This window comes from Anolis carolinensis, chromosome 5 (genome assembly GCF_035594765.1).
Source record: "Anolis carolinensis isolate JA03-04 chromosome 5, rAnoCar3.1.pri, whole genome shotgun sequence".
NCBI lineage: Eukaryota > Metazoa > Chordata > Lepidosauria > Squamata > Dactyloidae > Anolis > Anolis carolinensis.
This window is the reverse complement of record NC_085845.1, coordinates 58,469,239-58,481,968: the sequence shown is the minus strand read 5'-3', so window position 1 is coordinate 58,481,968 and position 12,730 is coordinate 58,469,239.

The window sequence follows — 12,730 nt, the reverse complement described above, 5'->3', positions numbered from 1 at the left end:
CATCTCGGAAATATTTACTTGCTGGTTTTAACTTTGTTCCAGTGTTCTTCCCATGATGGATTGTTTGATGGCATTAGTTGCCACAGTTGTTGATGGGCAGAATGGACAGAATAAGGTCCTCTTAAGTCAGTTTCAACTAGTACTGATGAAAGTAATATTGCTGTGTAGATATAGGAAGATCCTGGATGAGGCCTGGATGATAATTTCATTACACAAACCACAAAACAGTGATGTTCCTATAGACCAGTGGTTCTCAACCTATGGGTCCCCAGGTGTTTTGGCCTACAACTCCCAGAAAACCCAGCCAGTTTACCAGTTGTTAGGATTTCTGGGAGTTGAAGGCTAAAACATCTGGGGCCCACAGGTTGAGAATCACTGCTTTAGAGCTTTATTTCACATGTTTTTGTGGGAATTTGTTGTGTGGCTACTGCAGTTTGAAGTTAGTTTGGATCTTCATTAAATAGTTAATGTAGCTGGGGCTTCAGTCTCAGATGGGGCCGGGTGTATTCCAGGTAGTATGGCCCACCATTCCTTTCAGTGTGTGTGTGCATTGGCTTAAAACAAGGATTCCCATTTTAAATTTGTTGACTCAGATTTTGAAAGTCTGGGGAAACATTGCTTAAAGGTTTGCAGTAGAAAGAACACCATTAGTTTATTTTAAACCCAAAGAAAGCACCAGTGATCCAACTGCCTGCTTTTAATTTGTCACTAAAATCACAGAGCATACAACATTTTGTTTATTTTGAAACAAATTCAGCCCAGAATGGATTATTTGGTAGACAAATGAACACCATCTTTTCTGCTGTAGACAACCACACAGTCTGTCATTTTCCTAAACTAATAACAATCACTTTAAAATGCACATTTGCTATGCTACAGAGAATAAAGCATTGCAAAATCAGTGACCACAGCTAAAGTGATTAGTAATTCTAACTTATTTTGGTTTATGCCTCCACATTTCATTTGCACTATGCTGGCCCTGGACCATTTAAGTTAATGGGTACCATTAATGGATTTAGTCCCGGTGTGGCCAGCTTCACTATCATGACATTGTGACCCCTTAAGAAAGGTGTTTGGATAGCTTGGTGATACTTCTTGCTTTCCTCTAGTTTACATTTTCTCTTAATGGCCAGAGGAGTTTTAATTTTTTTTACTTTTTGTAATATCCTTTGGTTTTTAGTACCAGGCAAATCCCCTGTTTCACCAGCTCTTGTGCTTTTACACCCTGTATTTTATGTACTTACTCCACCAATTCTTTGGGGAAAGTACTTTGTGGGGCTTTAAAAAATGAACATTATGCAGATATATTGAAACAATAGTGGCAATGGCTACTGATGTACTGGTGCACAAAAGAAACACCCTAAGCTTTATTATTATTGTTGTGGCCACCAAAATTCACACAAATAAAAAGTTCATGGAGGTTTTAATCAACAGCAGAAGGGGATTCCAAAGCCGGAAAACCAGGTTTTAGCACAGCAGGTTAAACCACCAGCTCCAGCTGCAGTAAATCTTATCAATCCAAGGTTGACCGTTCAAAGTCCGGGTCAGAATGATCTCATAGCCTTTAGCCTAGCTTCTGCCAACTTAGTGGTTCGAAAGCAAAAAAAAAATGTGAGTAGATAAATAGGTACCACTTAAAAGCGGGTGAGGTATTTTAAAGGCACCCCAAAGGAAATATGCCAGAGAATGCCAGCAATTCAACCAAAAAAGGAGGAAGTTTACAATGAAAAAAAAGCTCTTCAGTAGGGAGATGGAGCGACAGTACGCCCCCCCCCCCCCAATGTGAACCGAGCACAAGCTTCCAAATTGCTGAGGATGGGAAAAAGCCTATATACACCCCCTTCTATGTACAATTTTCTGTTTTGTCTGTGTATAAAACGGCATTGAATATTTGCCGTATATGTATGTTCTGTGATCCTCTCTCCCCCCCCCCCACCCCGAGTCCCCTTCGGAGTGAGAAGGATGAAATATAAATACTGTAAATAAATAATAAATTATTAAAATTGTATCTTTGTGATATAGTTATAAAAAGTGGATCCTGCTTATTCATGTCTTCATTCAATTGAATCATGGGATGTGTAGCTTGGTGATTTGTTTAGAATTCTCTGCTAGAGAGCTATAATGCAATGGTTCTCAAATTTTGGTCCTCTAGGTATTCTGGATTTCAAGCCCCAGATGCCCCAACCAGCTTAGCAAATAGTCAGAGATTTTGAGAGCTGACAGTCAAAACAAATTGTAGAATAAAGATTGATAACCAGTTCTCCAGTACATTCTACAACACAAAAGCTCTCTCACAAACAATGTTAATGCCAGAATTTCACAAAATGGGGCCCTAACAATTAAAGTGGTTTTAAATTTCTGGAACTATGGCCCCCATATACATTGACAATTTAATGCAATCTGCACTAGCTTTAAACTGCAGTGGCCAGATAACAAACTCCCATGAAAGCATGCAAAAAAAAAGTCCTTAATGTGCATCGGTGTGCTGTGACTTATGTAATCACCATCTGGTGTCCTATGTAACCACTTCCTTTGATACCAGTTTGAAAATGCATTAAATGGTCAGTGTAGATTGGGCCACTGTTATGCCAATATACTCTGAGTTTGGCCACTATTGCCTTAGAGCCTAGGGAAGTAACAAGAGTTCCAGTACCTGGAGGGATCTGCTACTGATGCTATCCCTCAGCCCATCTCTATTTATTTTAAATGACTCAATACTCTGTGCAGGACCAAGTGGCTGAAACATTGTAATGCTGTAGGGCATTTCCACTGTAGCTAGGTGTAGCTAGGTAAGCCTATCAAGGGCCCCAAAGGAAAAAAAGAAGGAACATAGCCTGGACACAAGTCATCCACGGAACTGATTCTTCCTGTTAACTCCATATTTTCACATCATTCATATTGATGTACAAGATGACACTACCAAATCACTATTTTCAATTGCCCAGACTGGGTTCCTGGAGGCTCTCAGAAATATTGTCCACATGCTAGTTCAGCAATTCCATTTATTACCATTACAACCCATTTTTCTTTTGCCTACTTTACATTCATCCATCATCCAAATGCATTTTCCTTGAAATTGGGTTTTATCTAGCCATCTCCCTCTTCTCACTTTGACAATGCAGCCTACTAAATCTAAAAAAATAGAATTACCAGTAACCTGAGGATTTGCCTTCTCATTTTTCAGCCGAGCCGGATTCATATCCTCATTTTGGCTTCACGGCAGTTTAGATTTCTTAAGTCACCAATGCTTTGACTTCCATGGTAATGATCTAGCTTCTGAAGTGTGATCTATTGTCTCTAGGGTCTGACAGTTAGACAATAAAAAATAGAAAGCTGTTATAACAAATACATCTTCTCTTTCCTCTATTGCTGACACCCCAGCCCTAAAGCTCTAAAAAATTCTGAACTATTTTGCTACCTAGTTCTACTTACAACAGCTTTAAGTTCCCTAAGGGGAGAATGGATTCTGTATTAATTATCTGCATTAACACTCCTGTAGTGCTCCAAAACTAGACTATAAAGATGAACAACTGATTCCTACACAGTGTTTCCCCTGCATAATGGATTGCAAAATTCGTTGAAATCTGCAGAAGAAATTCAGTTTTATCGTGGCTCTTTTCAAATGAAAAGAAGAACCAAAGCACTGTGTTCAAATCAAGATGCCGTTTTCCTTCCACTGTTACCAAACCCCCTTATAAGAAATAAGCTAGTGGAGATACTGGCCAAGGTGTTGCATCAGGCTCCATTTACACTGCCATTATAAGGGCAGATTGAACAGGATTAGTATATGGTAGTGTAGACTCAAATAATCCAGTTCAATCTGCATCATATGAGTCTACACTTACCATATGATGAAGTTCAAACTGCATTATATGGCAGTATCGATGGAGCTTCAGAGACAGAGTAAAGAAAACAAAGAGGCCTGTAATGGAAAGAAAATACCCTGGAGAACAGCGAGGGTTCGGAGCGAACCATACAGATGGATTCAGACTTGGAATCTGAAGAGAGCTCTTTAGTTCTTCCTATTGAAAGACAGCCTTAGGAGACACAAATCCAGGCTCCATTGGCAGCTGACCTATCAATGGAATCCGCACAGTCTCCAAGTCCACAGACTTGGCAAGCTGAGAAGATAACAGAGCAGAGAAGGTCAATGAGGCTCCTTGCCAGGCAGCAGGACAAGCATTCCTGATTGGCTGTAGCCTCTGTTAGAGTCACCTCTGGTTGGTGTCATTCACTTCTTCTTGTTTCAAGACTCTAATACCTGTCTGCCGACCTGCTGGATCCCTAAATCCTGGATTGCTGGTGACTAGGCTTGTTTTCTCAAATGGCCCTAACTATACTTCTGCCAAATGGATCTCCACAATCAAGGATGATTTCGGAGACTGTTGATATATTGCCATTGTCTGAGAGGTCTCCTAATTCTGAGGCTGAATCTACATTGCCATTTAATGCAGCCTGAACTGCATTATATAACTCTACACTGACCATATAATGCAATTCAAACTGCATTATATGGCATGCCAATCTAGCCTGAGTAATGACTTCCATTTCTCATTCAGTTTGTGAGTGTGTGCTAGCTAAACCAGAACAACAGGTGTATTAGAAAGAAGAGGATGCAAGTTTGTGGTCTGCTGCCCCAGAAAGTAGGACCAGGTGTAAGTGCTTTAAATTATGGCAGGTAGTTTTCAATTAGACTCATGCATTTGTATAGAATCGCTATCTGTTTCTGTTTGTTTCATTTGTAAGGCCCCCATTTTCGATTTGGAAAGGGGCACCTTTCTGAATGGTTGTTTTTGTTCTGCATCCAAACATACAAACATTTTTTACCCATTGGGCCACTATGGAAAGGCTTCCCTTCAGTTTAGGGCTAGAGGGGTGAAAATTGCCATACATGGAGGACACATATAACAATAGGAGCTCAGCACTCATGTTTGGAAAGAATCTAGTCACATTGCCCTGCAGAGCCCCACTTGCCAGTACTGTACTACAGAATTCTGCTGCTTGGATTAACTGGCTTTTAAGATAGGTTTCATGGGCATTGACAATAACAGCAAAGTTGTAAATGTGAACCAGGAACAGTTACACCATTGTAAATTAAACTTGCAACATCGTAACTGACTAATACAATACCAAATGTTGTTTTTACAAGAAAAATGTATGAGTAAAATCAAAGGTCAGGGCTGTGTAATAACATTAATGGATGACAAATAAAAAATCAAAGATTGTGGGTTCTTTGAAATCTTCTACCAGTATTATACAGGTTGCCAAGGAGAACTTTGCATTTTGCTTCTAGTTCAGTATTTTGTATTTAAAATGCTTCTTATACAAAAATACAGTACTCGGTATACAAATATAAGGTTTCTTTTGGAGAGTTTTTTTTTCAAATATTTTCCAGCCATGGTTTGCTGAATCTGTGAATACAGAACCCATGGATGATGAGAAGGAGGAAGAGGAGGAGGAGGAATAAATGCATTACCCACCTCTTCCTGCCACTTGAGGCAGGATACAACATCATTAAAACAAGAGATAAAACACTATTAAAAACATACAACAAAAATACAAAGTTAAAATACAAGTTAAAATCCACTAATGAAGTGCAGATTAAATTTCGCAACTAAAAATTGACCAGGTAGGCCTGCCGGAAGAGATGGGTCTTCAATTTGTCTTATATTTCAACAACTGTTCTAGCTGTCGAAAGGGCTGTACATCTTGGATTCATACAATCTGAAAGACTTAGGACCTTATCACATTAATGTCGGGATTTGCCACACATTGTGGCAAATCCATAGGGGTCTTACTGGAGTGCATGGAGAACCCGTCGCCCGACACCACGCATCACCTAACTTACCTTTGGCCCCATCTCACTGAGGAAGCGTATGCTGCTTCTTCTCCCCTTTTGCCATGGAACCCTCCTGGAAGTTGATGTATGTCCATGGCAAAAGGGGAGAGGAACCAGTGTACAATGGGAAAATTAGTCTGTATGATATGATCGTATGGGTGTATCTATCTACGCTATAGAATTAATGCAGTTTAACACTACTTCAACTGCATGGCTCAATGCTATGAATGCCTGGGATTTGCAGTTTGATCAAGCACCAGAATTCTTTGGCAGAGAGGGCTGAGACCTTATAAAACTATAACTCCCATGATTGCATAGCATTGAGTTGTGGAAGTTAGTGGTATCACACTGCATTAATTCTACAGTGCAGAAGATGCATCCCATGTCTCTTTATATGAGCCTGAACAAATGTTAACATCCTTGAGGAAGGACTTTTGACATTCCCACAACAATCACAGGCCTGTCTGGCGATGACATGGGGGAAAGCCTTTTCAGTGACTTTTCCCAAACTGTGGACTTCTTTTCCAAGGGAAACAAGGCTGCCCCACACTCCTTTCGCCAGCAGGCAAATATTTTTCTGTTCAAACAGATATTTAATGATACATTGGTTGCCAACATTCCTGTTTATGAGATCTGTGTGCTGTATGTTAGGCTTATGGATGTGTTACTTTTAAAAACAATTAATGGTATTTAAATATAATAACTTAATAAACTGTTTTTTAACATTTTTATTATCAGGATTTTAGATTTCCTGCTTTGATATTTTTGTAAGCCACCTTGGCTCCCTACATATTGGAAAAAATTATGTGATGTAAATTAAATAAATATTCACAAGAAGCTTAAGATACATTGCCAACCAGGAGGCTACGGAATCCAGATTGGTTCTATTTAAAAAGTGGAACATATTCAGTACAGTCCCTGTATCTGTGGGGAAAATATTCTCAGGATTTTGCATAGATATGTGAAACTGCAAAGTATAGTGAGGACTTCTGGCCCAATAATACCATACAGTCACACTGGAGGACCTAGAGAGGACATATTTTGCTGTACATAGATCAGTGATTCTCAACTTGAGAACCACTGATATAGATAAATGAACCCATGGAGATCAGTCCCATGGATATGGGAGGTCATACTGCACTGGCTATTTTCTTCTCAAAAGACCTGAAAAGGATAAGGTATCAACAGACCAGACTTGACTCTAAAATCCAGCCTGATTATGGAGCATATGCAGGTGAATCATTAGTACCTAGAAGAAAAAAGATTGTGTTTTACATCCTTCTCATGCTGCAACATAGATATAAATGGTCAAACTAGACATTCAATGGAATATGTATTCCCTGAACACAACGTATTTTCTCCCACCAATTAAATGTACTCAGAAATGTATGCTGTAACAGTCAGTAAGCTTTCATTCTTCTTTCAGTGACAAGTCACAAAACAAAGCACATCAAATGCTTGCTAACAATAAAGGAAAGGAAAAATATGAACTACAAGTTGGGTATCCTTTATCCAAAGTTCTTGGGACTCAAAGTGTTTAGATTTTGGATCTCTGTACTTGCATATATGTACATAACAAAATATCTTGGAGATGGGACATAAGACTAAACACAACATTCATTTATGGTTCATATACAGCTTATACACCTATCCTGAAGCTAATTTTAAAATATTCACTGCATTTGTGCACGTTGAACCATCAAAAAGCAAAGGTATAACTATCTTAGCCACCCATGTGAACAATTTTGGATTCCGGAATATTTCAGATTTTTGAATTCCAAATAAGGGATAACCAGCCTATAGTTGTTTTTAATATGTCTCAGAAAGTTTTTATAACACAGAATCAGATGGAGCCAGCAGAAAAAAGTGAAGCTAAGTTAGTTATGAAATACTGCTTTTTCATATGAATTTTCTGGTTATCGGTGGCTTGGGAGAGAAAGGCTAAAATCCATGGATTATCTTCACAGTAACTGAATTATTCCAGTACCGAAAACTGATAGACTTCTATATTAAGGTTTGCAAAATACTTGCAGATTGCTAACAAAATAAATCTACACTGGCAGATCCATAGGTTTGTGGGATAGTATTTATCTCCAAATTGTCATGAAAAGTAATTTCATTTCTTGTGATTCGTTTCATTTATATTTTAATATATTAGCTAGATACATTATTGATCTTTGCTCCATCCAATTTTGACTTCACCATAAAGACAAAAACCTGATCTGAAAAATGTCTGTTCTCAGTGATTATTTAATAGAAATGCTGATGATGACTAGTGCTCAAAGTAATTATGGTGAATCTTAAAACAGAACCATACACTTTGGGAAAACGGGCTGCTTGGATATTTGAGAGACGGAGTGTTATAGCTTTAAAATCGTAGCCTTTCTATCACCATCTTCTGTGCATAGTTTTACAATTGGATAGTTTTTGTTTTCCTTCTACAGCCAGAGTCACCTATGTTTGATATAATATGTCAAACATCACTGAATCCATCACAATGAAAAAGCGCATCTCCTTTATAATATGCAATACAGGTTTCAGTTGTACCGTAAGAATTGTCAGAGAAAATGAGAGATGAGAAGCATCAGCAAGCAATTCCATTTGCAGCTCAGGTATAGATCCTCAAAACTAAAAGGGAAGATTCAGTGACGGCACAAGCAAAGCACTATTCTTATTTCCCCTAGTCTTTACTGCCAACTCATTTTCCTCTTCTTCAATCCACCAATCCAGTCCCACACCAGCCATCAACTTCTTCTCTTCTCCTTTTCTCGCCACTCCTTCACACTGCTGCCAGTCTACTGTTATAAAAGTTTAGTTTCTGTGTCCACTGACTATGAATCGAAAGATGCCCAGCCACTCAGTGCAATTGGTGCTTTTTGAAGAGCAGGTGTTGGTGCCAATGGCAAGGAGCATGGTATCACAGAAGGGAGAGAGCAAGGAAATTTGGTACAGCAACAGTGGCACCAACATGGGGTTATAGCAGTGGTTCACAACCCATGGGTCCCCAGATATTTTGGCCTTCAACTCCCAGAAATCCTAACAGCTAGTAAACCGGCTGGGATTTCCGGCTGGGAGTTGTAGTGTTCTGGCTGATAGGAGAGATAACACCAAGAGCGATCGTTTGTTGAGGCCAAAAAGTACGGTTTTGTTTTCAGATGAGACCCTGGCGTGAAATTTCCTCCAAAAGCAAACCAGAGTGAGGATAAAGGCGTTGACTTTCCCTTTTATACATCTCCAAATACAGGCAAAAAACATGCTCTTACATATATATTGTCATCAGTAGGTCACTTTACATGTCTACATACACGGGCATATATATGCATGTCTCAGCATTTTCCTATCTAAGCACTCTAAAAGCCTCTTGCAGCAAGTTAGAGATAACTAGGGTTCAGCTATAGACATCAATCAGGGGCCTATTTTGACTTGTCAGGAGAGGGGAGATGTCCACTCTCCCTCCATTATCCCCAGATGTTTTTGGCCTACAACTCCCAGAAATCCCAGCCAGTTTACCAGCTGTTAGGCCTTCTGGGAGATGAAGACCAAAAACATCTGGGGACCCCAGCTTGAGAACCACTGCTCCAGAGATAGGTAAGGCTGAGTTAAGCTTGGAGCACTTCCAGAAATAGCATCTGCTTTGTACACATTCCAGGAATTTCATTCTAGGTGAAATCATATATCTGTCATCAAGTGTTTTTGGAATGATGACAGCCAAGCTGCTGGGGATGGTGAGAGTGGGATTTTGGGAAGCTGTCTGGTTTTTAAGTGTTGTTTTAAATGTATTTTAATATTTTTATGTCCCATGACACAAAGATTTAATTGTTCTTTATTTTTTATATTCATATGTTAATGCATCTGCCCTGTTTTAATTGTATCATGTAATGCTTGCTGTTAGCCATCTCAAGTCCCTATATCAGGAGAAAAGTGGGAAATAAATAAATAAAGTGATATAGAAATTTAGTTCAATTTCTTCCTCTTCTCCAATGTAGGATCCAGTAAATGACTAAAATAATGATGCGTGATATAATCCAATGTGCAATGAAAATCCAGAGAAAAATGTTCATATCTAAGCCCATTTTCTGCTCTGCAACTCCAATGAGTCCACAGTGGGCCCTTGGTATCTGCTGGGCTTTGGTTCCAGGGCTCCCTGTGGATACTAAAATCTGTGAATGCTCAAGTCCCATTAAGTACAATGGCATACAAAAATGATGTCCCTCATATGAAATATCAAGATCAAAGTCTGCTTTTTGGAACATTTTGCCAGGTGAGGGGATATTTTCAAACCATGGATGGTTGAATCCATGGATACAGAGGACCAACTGTAATCACATTATACACACACACACACACACACACATATTCCACTTGCCTCACTCTCAACAGACTTCTGAGGCCCCTTCCACACAGTCATATAACCCAGAATGTCAAGGCAGATAATTCACAGTATCTACTTTGAACTGGATTATCTGAGTCCACCCTGCCATATAATCTAGTGTGAAAGGAGCCTGAAAATGCCAGCCACAGATGCAGGCAAAACTTCAGGAGAGAATGCTCCTGGAACATATCCATACAGCCCAAAAACCTCACAGCAACTCTGTACTCACATTGACCAACATGATCTCCATTGGTATAAGGTAAAGGTTTCCCCTTGACATTACGTCTAGTCAAGTCCAACTCTGGGGGGGGGTCTCATCTCTGTTTCTAAGCCCAAGAGCTGGCATTGTTCGTAGATGCCTCCTAGGTCATGACCACATGGAACACCGTTACCTTTCCGCCGAAGTGGTATCTATTGATCTACTCACATTTGAATGTTTTTGAACTGCTAGGTTGGCAGAAGCTGGGGCTAACAGCAGGAGCTCATCCTTCCTGCAGATTTGAACTGCCGACCTTTGGGTCAGCAAGTTTTGCAGCTTAACCGACTGTGCCATCATGGCCCCACCACGGTTTAACATTGGTATGCCTTTCTGTTATATCAAGACCTCAATATTGTCTAACCAAGTTATGTCAAACCAGAATGTTGCCATACTGGTTTTAATGCTGCCTTAATGCAGAGCCAATTCAAAAGAGTTTAGGACCTGCTTTATATTGCCCAGGAGATTTTCAAATTAAACCTAAATGCAGGGATTAAACAAAATGACCACCAAGATGCTTCTGACCTACAATTCTGGAAAGGTACAAGAGATTAAAGACTACGACAGTGCCTGCTGCTGTTGTTCTTGTCATCTGTGGTAGAACATAAATGCACATACAAAGTATTCCTCCAAATAACAAGTCTGCCTCTGTATTATCAAGGCCAATTTTTGGTAAAGCTTTCACAGAAGAATATGCAACAGCAGGGGGGAAAGATGAGATTAGGAAACAAGCACTATACCTTGGAAGGAACACATTAAAAGCAGTAGCTGTAATATCATGTAATTGTTTTTATTTTTTTAGTACAGTGAGCTAACATGGGGACATGTTTTGTTTGCATTTTAACAAAGGCCCATCTACACAGACCAGTTTCTGAATGCAGATTATCTGCTTTAAACTGGATTGTATGATTCTACAATGCCATGTAATCCAGTTTAAAGAATATAATCTCCATTAAATGGAGCCACCAAATCATACAGTTGGAAGGCCACAAGGACTATTCAGTCCAACCTCCTGTCATGCAGGAATACATAATCAAAGCACTCTTGACAGATGGCCATTCATAGCCATGGCTCTTTGCTAGTGCTGACACTGGCCAAAGTACTAGTGCAATCGGAGAGAAGGAAAATGACTTTGATAACTGTTCATTCTCTCCCTGAATATTTAGATATATGCTTAGCAAATATGAGAATTTGTAGGCATTGTAACCAAGAACCTCCTAGGTTTCAATATTTGTTTATCTAGATTTTGAAGCTGTGTTTTTTCTTCCAGATGTACACACTCCTCTCACTACATTAATGTCAGATGGCAGCTTTCAGTAGCACCTTTAGGCATGTTAAGAGCAAAGGCAAACAATGTTAAGCACTACTACAGTAGTGTCTGAAAAAGCCGCATGGCTTTCTAGGACTACACAAGTGATTTTTCAAGGAATTCTTCCCAGACAACCTTACATTTCAAGGAACCACTTGGAAGACAGATATTGCACAAACAGGTGGCTTGAAAGCCAGTACTGTGTTACCAACGGGATACCAACGGTATGCTGACTGCAATGTTAAATTGTAGGGATAATTTTGGTCTAATGTGATATTCACTATTGGAATGTAATTCCAAATGGGTGTTTAAGTGTTTGAATTGCGCAAACTGCATGGAAGGGAGCCTTAAGAGAGACTTCCTGGCGTTATGAATGTAAAACAGAGAAATGGACTGAAACAGTGAACTATCCTTTGTTGTTGCATTTTAAACAGGGGTTGGATTGACAAATGGCAGAGTTGCTTTAGCAGTGAATTCATCTACTGGCACAATTCTGATTGGATGACCCATGAGATACCGTCTGCTTCTATGATTACATGATGGCATTCAGATAATATTTTACTTCCTGGAGGTTAACAGAAAAAGCCAAGAACTAATGGGGGTGGGAGTTAAAAAGAAAGAATTCATACATATATGATGAAAATATGCAATACTTCTACGTTTTGGAAACATATAATAGATATAGGAATATACAGAGATGGTAGAAGTAATGCTTCCAAGAAACATCAAGGAAGAGGTTGCTGTTCATTATCTTTGGGGGAGAATAAAAGAAACTTCATTTTCAGTGTATTAAAACATAAAAAGGTAGTTTTATTGTGTGTTTTGTGTTTTTATGTTTAACTGCCTGAAAGCATTTATTATCTAGGCAGTTAACATAATATAAAAATAATTATAACAATGCTGATGTTGTTATGTTTGTTAACTTCCTATTTGGGCAATACACCATCATTATTG